General features: G+C 39.9%; 2 pseudogenes across 1 annotated transcript; both read right to left on the bottom strand.

Moving 5' to 3' along the window:
- Positions 1 to 2,816: 2,816 nt before the first annotated feature.
- Positions 2,817 to 4,714, bottom strand: LOC137720083 (cytochrome P450 89A2 pseudogene; annotated as a pseudogene). The gene has a single exon (XR_015961175.1). The product of XR_015961175.1 is annotated as a cytochrome P450 89A2 pseudogene (transcript).
- Positions 4,715 to 10,861: 6,147 nt separating this feature from the next.
- Positions 10,862 to 11,743, bottom strand: LOC148698946 (enoyl-[acyl-carrier-protein] reductase [NADH], chloroplastic pseudogene; annotated as a pseudogene).
- Positions 11,744 to 12,284: the final 541 nt, after the last annotated feature.

Here is a 12,284-nt window from a genome sequence, read left to right on the forward strand (position 1 = left end):
TGTGTACAATTTGTGTGATACGTGGCGCATGCCGCCTGACATGTCAAAACTTTAATGCATTTCACCAAAATTTCGATGTCTACATATGTGAATCTAAATTTAAATCTAAAGGTATTCAAATATAAATAAAGTAATTTATGAAGAAAAATAAATTCAATGGAAAAATAAATAAACAAATTGAAAAAAAGGATACGGTCGGTATTTTACGATCGATTGTTTTCAAATGGAGTCGCTAGATATTTGCGACTAAGTTCAGATTAAGTCGCTTGTCTCTTACCGATCTCCCTTTTAAATATTTTTCCTTTTTTAGTCGTTTTATTTTATTTTTATTTTTGTTAAATTTTATTTTATTTCTCTTACCACAACAACAACCTATCATATTCATTGTTTTCATAACAATTTTTTATGTGCAAAATCTATTATAGTTCACATTTAAATACTTGAAACCAACTATTTAAAACCTAAATTTAAAGATATTTTTTCTATTTTCAAATTTTAAAAATAAATAAAAAATAGTTTTTGGATCTAATAAACGGTAGGATCACGTCCAAAGGTCTTGCAATATTTTCCTTAACTCCGACGCAAAATTTCAATTTTTTCACAAAAACTGTGAGTTATAACCCACAGTTTTCCAATCGATTTTAAGAACTTTTACAACATTTGTTATAAGCCAAAGTCAGAGTTATTCTATTCGCACCATGTGTTTTCTAAAATCAATATAGGACATTCCCAAGATGTCGGACACGTACAAATCTCTATAAGGGCCATGCTATTAGTCTTCATTTTTCTTTCTATTTTTCAACTTTAAAAATGAATGAAAAATAGTTTCTGAACCTAATAAAGGATAAAATCACATTCAAAGGTAATGCAACATTTTCATTAAATCCCAAGCAAAATATTTCCTAAAGCTAAAAATTCTAACTTCATAAAAACTATGAGTTATAACCAACATTTTCCAATCATTTTTGGGAACTTTTACAAAATTCATTATAAGCCATAACTTGAGTCATTCTGGTTGCACCACATGTTTTCTAAAATTAATTTATGACATTTCAAAGATTTTAACACCTAAAAATCTTTTTGGAGGCCTCGCTATTAGTTTATATTATTTTTCTATTTTTTTTCAATTTTAAAAATCAATAAAAAATAGTTCCGAGACCTAATATACAGTAAAATCACATCCAAAGGTCTTGCAACATTTTCGTTAACTAATACGCAAAATAATTCGATGGTGTTGCAAATTATATCTCATCTTTCTACTACTTTTTTCGACAAACTAATGTGTTCTAGAGTATACTCTAAGCTTTTTAATTTTTTAATTTTTACTTTTGTAATTTTGACTAAAGATTTAACGGTTAAAATATCAAAAATATTTCAACGCTGAAATATCATTAAAAATCCCTTCAACCTCATTATGAATATCTGATAAATTAACGGGTTCTTCTCCACTCATTGCTTTGCCTAACCTTCTATTTTCGAATTGTAATCCATTGATTGAATTCAATCGAGTGAAGCCAAAAGTAAATAGAAGGAATTTCCGTATACAGACTTAAAGCAATAGTCGGTTGTGTCATGCATGTGAAAACAGTCCAAAGTCCAAACTCAAAAAACGCAAATAATGATATGCATCTGCATGGCTGAGATGTCAATTCCTTCATTTGTTATCAAAATCGTTTTCTTCACCAAATGGATCAAAAGAAAAAAATTTAGCTCAAAGAGTTATTACAGATAGTTCGAGTTTTAAAGACTCACATTATATTATCAATTAATTGAGTTCCAATCCAATTAAGATAATTTTCAAAATAATGGTACTCAAGATCCATATTATAACTCCAGTTAACAATTTTATTTGTCACCATGTTCTTCTACCGGTAGACATGCACTAACTCACATTCAATTATACGTGTCATAAGTTGTCTGTACTGATATTTCCAAGAGCATAAAATTGGTATCGGTTGTAATTAACCACTAAAACCAAATCCATCTCCACACGTCAACTGGAAGTTTTAGTCCAAAATCTAGCCCCCAAATATCAGAATCGACCACCTGGCCTTTGCCCAAGTTGACAAAAAACCTTCCAAGCCAATCACCAATGTTACCTCAAAACACTCCTCATCTACCTATACTTTTAGTAGCATTGATCCGAGAACCGTCGACATTAAGCTTCACCCTCCTTGCAGTGGAGTGGGTGGATCCCAAGCCAAAGACACTTGCATCCTAGGAACATTAGAGCACACACAATGAGAGGCGTCGTACCATTCCTCTGCAGCCTTAACAACAATAGTTTTGGGAGATTGCGCTTGTGAAGTTGGCTTCCAAGAGTTGTTTATTCCTCCATTTCCATATATATGAACAGTTTGAAAACAAAAACACTACTCCACCCAATTTATTCGGACCCCAATAACTTGGATTTCAAATTAACCATCGGCTAATCTGTAACACCAAATTAAATGAGACTTGTACCTATGTGGGCTTCTCATCAATTCTCAAATACTCTTTGCTGTTGGGCAGTCCCTAAATAATGAGTAAAAAAAGAGGAGGAGATTTGAGTAGTGACTAGCAAAGTAGCAATGACAGCTCACCCAAGTCACTCACTAAATTCAGGAGAGAGGATAGTCGACGGATCCTTTTGTGAGGATTCTCAATGGATCTTCTTTATGAAGATCATGAAAATCCTTTAATTATATCTATTTATCGTACATTGTGTGATCAATTTTTATCAGATACTGTTTATATTTAATTTTAAATTAAAAAATTTACAATAATTTTTAACCGCACAATTTATGATGAATAGATATAATTGAAAAATCTCAGGATTCTCAAAGAGGATCCGCGAAGATCCTTGTTGGTAAATGCAGTTATAAAATCTCTTGAAGAACATACATAATCAATGAAGAACATAATCAATGAAGAACATACATGAACGAGCTAAAAACCCAAATTTTCGAGATTACATAATCAATGAAGAACATACATTGATGAACATGCGTCGAAGAATTAGTACAAAATTCTCGCACATATTAACTTCTTGGGATTAAGTTGGCTTGCAATGGATTCTTCATCACCATAGTAAACTCCTGCTTCTCAGACAGGTCCACGTCATCTCCGTCCACAGCTCTCCACTCGAATTTCCACACCAAATTCGCCACAAAGTACTCCAGGTGAAGCACCGCCAATCCCGACCCAGGACACGACCTCCTCCCTGCCCCAAACGGCATCATCTTAATCTCCTTGCTCCCTGTCAAATCGAACCCTTCTTCTTCTCCGCCGCTGCCCAAGAACCTCTCCGGCTTGAACGCCATGGGGTCCTCCCACACTTGCGGGTCCCAGCCAATATCCGCCACCATGAAATTAACACTCCCCTTCTTGGGCACCACGTGTCCCCCCAAAACCACGTCATGGGTCACCGCGTGCGGCAGCACAAAGTGCCCCGGCGGGTGGCGCCTCAGCCCCTCCAAGATCACAGCTTTCAGATACGGCAGCTTATGCAGGACCTCCTCTCGCACTTCTTCTTCCGTTTCTCCCATAACCCCTTTAATCTCCGCAAACAGCTTATCCTGAACTTGTGGGTACTTGACTACGTTGGCCATGATCCACTGCAGTGCGGTGGAAGTCGTGTCGGTTCCGGCGTTCAGAAACTCTGAGCAGAGGCTGACCATTTCTCCCTCCGAAAGCTTCCGCTTTTCGTTGCCGTCGGGAAGCTCTAGGTCCAGCAGCGTATCAGTATACGACAACACAAATTCATCGTCTTTGTTGTCGTTTTTGCTGCCCTGTTTTGCCCTGTTTTGTCGTGCTCGAATCAGAGGGACGAGCACTTCTCGTTGTTCCTCGAGGATTTTGAAGAATTGCCGCCACCGATTTTTTAAGAGAATCTTGGTCAATTTCGGCTTGAAATTGAGGATATTGAACCGCCCGAAACTCAAAAGTTGTTGGCGCTGAACGCGCTCGATTTCTTTGATTTGCTCTTCGTTCAATTTGTCGCCGAAGCACATCAGAACCAGGAGGCAGAACATGGCGTATTGGAAGTGGTCGACCACCCTGACACCGCCGCCGCCGCCGCATTCGGACTGGGATTGAGACTCGGTTTTGAGGCGGTTGACGAGGATGTCGAGAACCCATTTGCGGGCGTTGCCATAGGATTTGACGCGGGAAGGGTGGAGGATTTCCGAGGTGAGGTTGCGGCGGAGGAGGCGCCAAGTGGGGCCGTATCCGGCGGAGCTGATGTTGTGCTGTTTGCTGCTGACGTACTCGTTGGTGGCCAAGGCCTGGGGGCGGTCGGCGAATACGGCGCCGTTCTGGATTAAGGCTTGGTGGGCGAGGGAGCGGTCGCCGATGAAGACGGCGGAGCGGGAGCCGAAGCGGAGGGAGATGATGGGCCCGTGTTTGGCCTGTAGTTTGCGGATGATAGGCTCGAGCTCCGAGAAGGATTTCAGGAGGAATAACAAAGTTCCGATGATGGGGATGTAGCGGGGCCCGGGAGGGGGCTTGGGTTTGGAGATGGAAGTGGGTAGGAATAGAGAAAGAAGGGCTTTGAGGAGGAAGGAGACGCAGAGGGCGACCAGGATAAGGAACCAGGTTTCCATGGTGATGAATCGGCAGCAATCAGACGAAGGGCAAATGCGTTTGCTTAATAAATTATTATTTTTCGTATTTTTATAGATGGATAATGCGTGGTGGTCCTCGTGGGAAAGGGATTCTCTCCCAATCCATTCCGCCAACTGAGCAAAATATTTGAACTCTTAAACTTTAATCAAATTGTAGAAACTTTAATTGTTAGATCAAATTTTAAATGTTTAGATTTTAGAAATTGTTATTAACATTTCAAAAATTTTATTCTATATTCTAAACATTTTATATTGAGAAAGAAAAATACATTTATGAGTGATGTATTTGCTGACGAAAAATATCTTACTTTGATTTTTCAGAAATTTTGGAGTGATGTATTTGCTGACGAACGTTGACATTGACGCCGAAATGTAGTCATGTGTCGGGGCCATCACATATTGTTTTGTTAAAAAGTAATGTCATAGAGATTAAATTTGTCAAATAAATTTTTGAAAACAATGACTTAGAAATTGTTAATTAGTTTATTAATTAAACGTTGATAAATGTATTTATTTATATTAATGACACATCATTTAATTTACAAATTTTATTTTCTAATTTAATCTCCTTAACATTATCCTTCGTTAAGAAGCTAAAATGCGTGGCATTGTGTAATTTACTTGCCAGGTTTGCGGCATTATCCAAATTCAACTGCATATTGTCACGTGAAAAAGTTGAAATGTCTAACTGTGATTCGCTTGTGATGTTTTGTTTTCGTAGGTACATGTTTTTTAAGGGATGGATCATCATTTTTTTTCTCAAGAAATAAAGATTAGTTGTGGGATCCACTCTACATTGAACTTCAACGATACGTGTCGTTTATTTTGTATGTCTTGATTCATACATCATCCTTGTAAAATTCAATTTAATCCGAAACCACTTGCCTATATAATTATCATATTCAAATTTCATTGTTTCCTATAGATAAAAGTGTTCATTAGTTTATTTGTCAAAATATTTTCGATTCGGTTAATATTTTGCAAGAATGATTTAAGAGGTACAACTTGAAAAATAAACAGTTTGAATAGTTAAAGTTTGATATAATGTAGGCTTCACAACTAATCCTCATTTAAAAAAAAAAAAAAAAAAAAAATCATTTCCCTTAAAAACCTCATCCGCATTAATGTCCTGGTGCTATTTGAATTTAACAGGCGTGGGACCTGGTATAAGTGGACAACATGACAATTGGGTGTCTAACCCATCAAACATGCTTTGTTTCCTTGTTCCTGAAGATAATTTCCATCACGCAAGAACAGAATGACAATTTCAACAGAAAATAAACTTCACATTTAAATTAAACTTTACCATGTTCCCTCAAATCATTGGAAATTAACACCGCATCAAATGATAGTTCACCTAAAGGCGTTAGATATTATGTCTCTTTACTTAAAGTAAATAAAATTGTGAGTAGAGATACTCCCGAATCTTGTAATAATCCTCACTAAGGGGCCTTTGATCACAATTTGTTGGGTGCCGGAACCACCACCCTACAAAAGATCAAATTATAAATACGCTGGTCAGAATTTCCATCTACAAAAATGGAACTGTTGCATCAAAAATTTGGGTGCTAATACTATTAGCATATATGTATCTGACCAGCCTTATGGCTTGCATCCCCAATTTTGCGTAATGTCACATATTCACCACATCTCAGCGCCCCACTAACAAATTCAACTTGTCAAAGAAATCAGATCGAGATCGTTGTTGTAAACACGAAAAATTCCTGAAACAAGAAACAAGAATACGTGCACAAAATATATTTTTTGTGTTAATGATTTTGGGGTTACAATCTCTTTGTAATTTGATCCTCTGATTCTATCTTCGTAGGGTGAAGGTTTGTGGATGAGCTGTTGATCCAAAGGGCCGTCGGGGCTTGATCTAGGGATGAACAGTTGATGAACGGATCTTCGAGGGCTTTTGGGCTTGATCTTGAAGACTGGATGTATGGATTTCTTCAAGGGCTTTTGGGCTTGATCTTGAAGGTTGATGGATGAGCGGATCTTCAAGGGCTTTTGGGCTTAATCTTGAAGAACGATTGGATGTGTGGATTTGTTGAGGTTGTTGATCCAAAGGGCCGTTGGGGCTTGATCTTAGGATGAACGGATGATGAACACTTTCTTCAAGGGGCCGTCGGGGCTTGATCTTGAGTTGGTGGAAGTTCTTCAAGGGCCGTTGGGGCTTGACCTTTGAAGGAGGATTTGACGAAGAACGAAGAGTGTTTTCTTGATCCTTCGGGATTTGCTTGAGAGCTTTAGAGTTTCGAGGCTTCAAGGTTTTGGTGTGATGTAAATTCCTTTCATTCTTTCTTTTTTTTTCTTCTCTTCCCTTCAAAATGAATGTCTTGGCCTCCTATTTATAGAATTCCAAAACTTGATTTTTGGATTTAAATAATCAGATGAAATAAATCATTTCTGCCAGGTATTGACACGTGTCCTATTTGATGACTTTTCCAATTTATTTCGATTTTTCGTTGAGTCATACGCTACATGTAAAATTTATGTGACACGTGAGCGTTGAAATTTTAATTATTGGTCAACATTCATTTCACCGAAATTTCGATGTCTACAAATGCCCCCACTTCAAGGCGCGTCGTTGACATGTGCTTGTCACGTGTATGAGATGCGTTTTGAAGTTCCTTAATGTAGATGTCGATCCAAGGGCCGTCGGGGCTTGATCTTGAATTGGGCTGGAAATTTCTTCAAGGGCCATCGAGGCTTGATCTTGAGTTCGACTGGAAGATTTTCTGGTTTCCTCCAATCGTTGATTTTCCACAGGCTTAACCTTGAACTAGGCTGGAGATTTCTTCAAGGGCCATCGAGGCTTGATCTTGAGTTCGACTGGAAGATTTTCTGGTTTCCTCCAATCGTTGATTTTCCTTTGTGCTACTCTTGAACTGGGCAGCATGATTCTTTTGGTCTCCCCCGAAGGTCTGAACTTACTCCTTTTATCTGGAGTTGAATTTGATTCAAGGGTGGTGAATCACTTGATTTTGAATCGGACTTGTGATTTATTCAAGGGCCATTGAGGCTTGATCTTGAACTGGGCTGGAGGATTCTTCTGGTCTCCTCCGCTCGTTGATTTTCCTTTGTGCTACTCTTGAACTGGGCAGAAGGATTCTTTTGGTCTCCCCCCGAAGGTCTACGAGCGGTTTCAGGATATGGCAGGCAAGTACAAGGTGGAGGTGCTGACCTGTTTCTTTGTTCAATCTTTCCAATTCGTATTGAAGAGGGTTGGAAAGATTGAAGTTTGCTTGTCCCTTCTCTGGCAGTGTATCAACCGTTGAAGATGACTACTCGAGAGCAATACTAGGTAAGCAATCAGGAATAGATTCCAGGTAGTCGGTTCCAGATCGGAAGACTGACTCCAAGTGCCGCTGATTGCTCTCTTTCACTTTGCCATGCGAGTAATAACAAAGACAAAGGAAAAGACAGGGAAAAAGCATGATATGAGATACCTTTACTTTTGAAGAAGCAGCGAATGAATCAGCACATATATTTGTTGTGTTTGTCTCCACATGCTTCGATGTATCATTTTCACTTGCCTTACTTGCTCCATTTGCAGAAGTGGTATTTCCTTATGCAGGTTTAGCATCTTCTCTTGTAGTATTTGTCCTCTGATGCAGGAGTTGAATGCAACCTTTGCATTTAAATGGTGCTTCACTTCTTGGTGGCAACTGGTTTGAGTGGAGGTTCCGACATATTGCTTCCTCTGTCCTTGTCTTGGCAAGTGAGAACAAGGGCAAAGGAAAAGATAGGGAAAAAACATGATATGAGATACCTATGCTTTCGCTCTTGATGATATAAGATACCTTTGCTTTTGAAGAAGCGTTGAATGAATCAGCACATGCTTCAATCTATCGTTTCCTCCTGGGTCATCTGTACTCCAGGCATCTGGTATCTTCAAAGGTTGAATAGGTTTTCTCAAAGGAAGAAGAAGAGTTGTGTATTTCGAGAGGCTTTGCTGGGAATGCGCCCTCAGAGGTGAGGAAGAGTTGGGCATTTTCTTCAGGTCTGCCTTGCCATAAAAGATGAAGGTCGACGTATATAGGGATTTCTTAATAGCAAGTGTTGGTCTTGTTCTTTTACCCTTGTCGACAAACGTCTCTTCGATATCTGAACGACGCCTCTTCGATTTCTGAGCGACGCCTCTTCGATTTTTGAACGAGCGCCACTTTTGACAAAGTTGCACGCGTTTTTTGAAAAGCAGAGAAAGCGTTGCCGAACTTTGCGCTTGTCGGCTAAAGACGTGTAGTCGCGATGATGGCCTCCACGTGTTTTTGACTTTGTCAGATATCTTTTGACAAAGTTGAACGCGTTTTCTGAAAAGCTGCGAACGCGTCGCCGAACTTCACGCAGGAAAATCTGGATTTTTGAATCGGTGGTCGTGTCGCCTTGGCTTTTTATAGCGGTATTAATCACCCCAACATTCACACTCTGAAGATTGCCCATTCTTGAAAAATTGTCTCCGACCCTTTGAAATTTTTTTTTATCCCTTCTCTTTGAACACCTTTGAAAAATGACTAACTCATCGAACCTTTGCTTAGATTTGAGTCTCAGCAGCGATCCGGTTGTGCCTCGTCAAGGTAATGTATGGCGCCCTTCTTTTTTATCTTCTAACGGTCCTCTTACAGGTGAAGACTCTGTGATGAAGGACGCAACAACAGCTACGATAGTAGCTAGGAACCTCCTCACTCCTGAAGATAGTCGGCTGCTTTCAGGACGGTCTGATGAGTTGGCCGTTCAAGAGTCCCTCGCTCTCAGTGTTCAGTGTGCAGGCTCTGTGTCCAACATGGGCCAACGCCTACTTGCTCGCTCCCGCCAAGTTGAATCCTTGATGGCGGAGGTGGAAAGTCTTAAGCAAGAGATCAAACTGCTTAAGTACGAGAATAGAAGTTTGCATGTGCTTGCAAATAACTATTCGTCGGGCATGAAGAGGAAGCTTGATGAGCTGCAAGAATCCAATGGTCGAATGCAAAGTGACCGTCAAAGTGACCGTCACAGGCTTGCGACTTTCTTCTAGAGGCACCTTTTTCCTGGGTCATCTAGCGTTCCACCCAGTATTGAGGCCTGGAATGCTCTAGCTTCAATGCCTCCCGCTCCGATGCCTTCTGCTCCGATGCCTTCCGCTTCTAGAGTTTTGCCAAGTAATGGGGCTTCACGTGAACAACCTTTGTGAAAGCTCCAATCTTGTATTTCTTTTTTTTTTTTTTTTTTTTTTTTTGTACACACTTGTAATTTCTTGGAGATTAATGGACATGCTTTATTTTATTCAGTGTATTGTGCTAAATACAAATAAAACATATACATCACCGTCCATCATCATTCCTTTTTATTTTATTTTATTTTATTTTTTTTCTTTTCTTTGCTTTCGGTGGCGCTGATCCACCATTCATTTATATATATATATATATATATATATATATATATATATATATATATATATTTTTTTTTTTCTTTTTGCACATGGTTCCAGAAGCACCATCATTGTTTTTATTATATATATATATATATATATATATATATATATATATATATTTTTTTTTTTTTTTTTTTTTTTTTTTTTTTTTTTTTTTTTTTTGGGATAGTGCTGTCCATCCAGATTCCATCATTTTTTTTTTCTTTATATGGTGATCTGCAAGGCTGAGTTTGTGGGTGAAAACCCAGGCCGAGTCCGAGAGAAGACGGAGGAGATCTTTGGGTGTGAGTTGACAAACTTTGATTTTGTCAATCACATTCAAAGGCAGCAGCAGAGGCAAGCAGACGGATGAGATCTTTGGGTGTGAGTTGACAAACTTTGATTTTGTTGATCACATTCAAAGGCAGCAGCAGGCAAGCAGACGGATGAGATCTTTGGGTGTGAGTTGACAAACTTTGATTTTGTTGATCACATTCAAAGGCAGCAGCAGAGGCAAGCAGACGGATGAGATCTTTGGGTGTGAGTTGACAAACTTTGATTTTGTTGATCACATTCAAAGGCAGCAGCCATGGCGGAGGTCGATGATCGAAGGGAGAAGGCCGCGCTGCTCAACCTTAGAGAGAGACAAACTGCCCATACAGCGGCATGAAGATCTTACTGGGGTAGATGGGCGGAATGGAGAGCATGGACGAAGAGCTCAACGAAGACGCTGCAGACGACGTCGCTGGAGAGCTATTGAACTGCTGTTGCTGTTTGCTACAAGGGACACCGCTCGCTGCGGAGGGAGTGCGCGGGAGCTTGTACCTGTGCAGCTTCCATGGTGTACATAATATGAAGCAAGTTGCTGTCTTGTTGGTCAGAGACGAAGATTTTGACAGAGAAGTGAAGAGGCCGCCTCTGGTCCGTTTGCAAGCGAGTGCACAAGAACGTCAATGCTGCCAAAATCATTTTTCACACATTCAGCAGCTTCCTGGACAGTCCAATTACTGGATCCTGCGTAGCGCTTATTTGTTTTGATCTCCTCGGGGACATCCTCAGGGTTGTCAAACACAACATCTAGGGGATATACTTTGGTAATCTCCATCAAAGAACCATCTGGTAATACGCGTGATTCATCAAACTTTCCACGTCGCAGGCTGGACTAAAAAATGTTCAAAGCAGGCACTCATGTTCCCCCAAGAATTTCAGCACCTGCAGCAGCTAGAGATTTTGCGATTGCCTAACCATACCCATTATCATCAGCTACACCAACAATAAATGCCCTCTTTCCTTTCAAATTGATTGGTAACCCCGAGACAGGTTTGTTGTCACTAACCCCAGCCATTGCCTTTGTAACAAACTTATCCAATTTCATAGATGATGAAGTAAAGCACCTCTGGAAAGATTGTACAGATGATATGTGGCATGCACTCGAGAGTTTAGTCCATGAAGCCACCTTAAAATTGCCATTAAGCATTGCAGTGCTCAACCCGAAAGCTCTATGCAGGGTCTGGCAGTTGCCATTTGCAGGCTGGAAGCAGCAGTTGTTGCCATCTCCGATAAATGCAATCTCACGAAGGAGAACATAGATCTTTGTGCAATTGGGAGCGCCAATGTGGAGAGCGCAAACAGCAAAAGCTGTGTATTTTTTAATTAGGAAAGAGAAGGGGGAGTTCAATTCCGTTATTGCCAGCGGTGTCCGGGTCGAATAAGCTGAGCAGCCACTTCATGTCGCCGACGGAGGACTCGAGGAAGTTAAAGAGCTTGCGGAAGTCTGTGGCGCTCGTGATGGTTACGACACGTCGTAGGTGAAGGAAAAATTTTGTCCTAGCTAAGAACATGTAAGAACATTTGAATACATATGCAAACTAATAACACTTTAAAGTAGGCATGCATTCAAAAACAATTCATAAAACCCATGACTTTCAAAGCCTAGTATATGGTGAACCATAAGACTCTTTAACAATATTAAAGAGAATAAGAATTTAGAGATTCTTTACCCTTGAAGCTCATCCTTGATTACACAAGGGATTCACCCAAGTGGAGGGCCTTCAAGTCACCTCCTTGCTCCTTGGATCTTCCTTGTGATTTCCTCCCTTTTAGTGCTCCTTTTCTTCTTTGAGGATTTGAGGATTTGTTCTCCAAAACACCAAAAGTTTGGTGTCTCTAAGTCTCCACACCAAAGATGTTATGTGAAGATGAAAATGGATGACTTAGGGAAGAAAGATTGCTAGATGTTTCTCACCTAAGGTGGCCGGCCTCTTAGTAGAAAAATGAGAGAAAAA

This window comes from Pyrus communis, chromosome 1, assembly GCF_041283825.1.
Source record: "Pyrus communis isolate YQ-2024b chromosome 1, ASM4128382v1, whole genome shotgun sequence".
Taxonomy (NCBI): Eukaryota; Viridiplantae; Streptophyta; class Magnoliopsida; order Rosales; family Rosaceae; genus Pyrus; species Pyrus communis.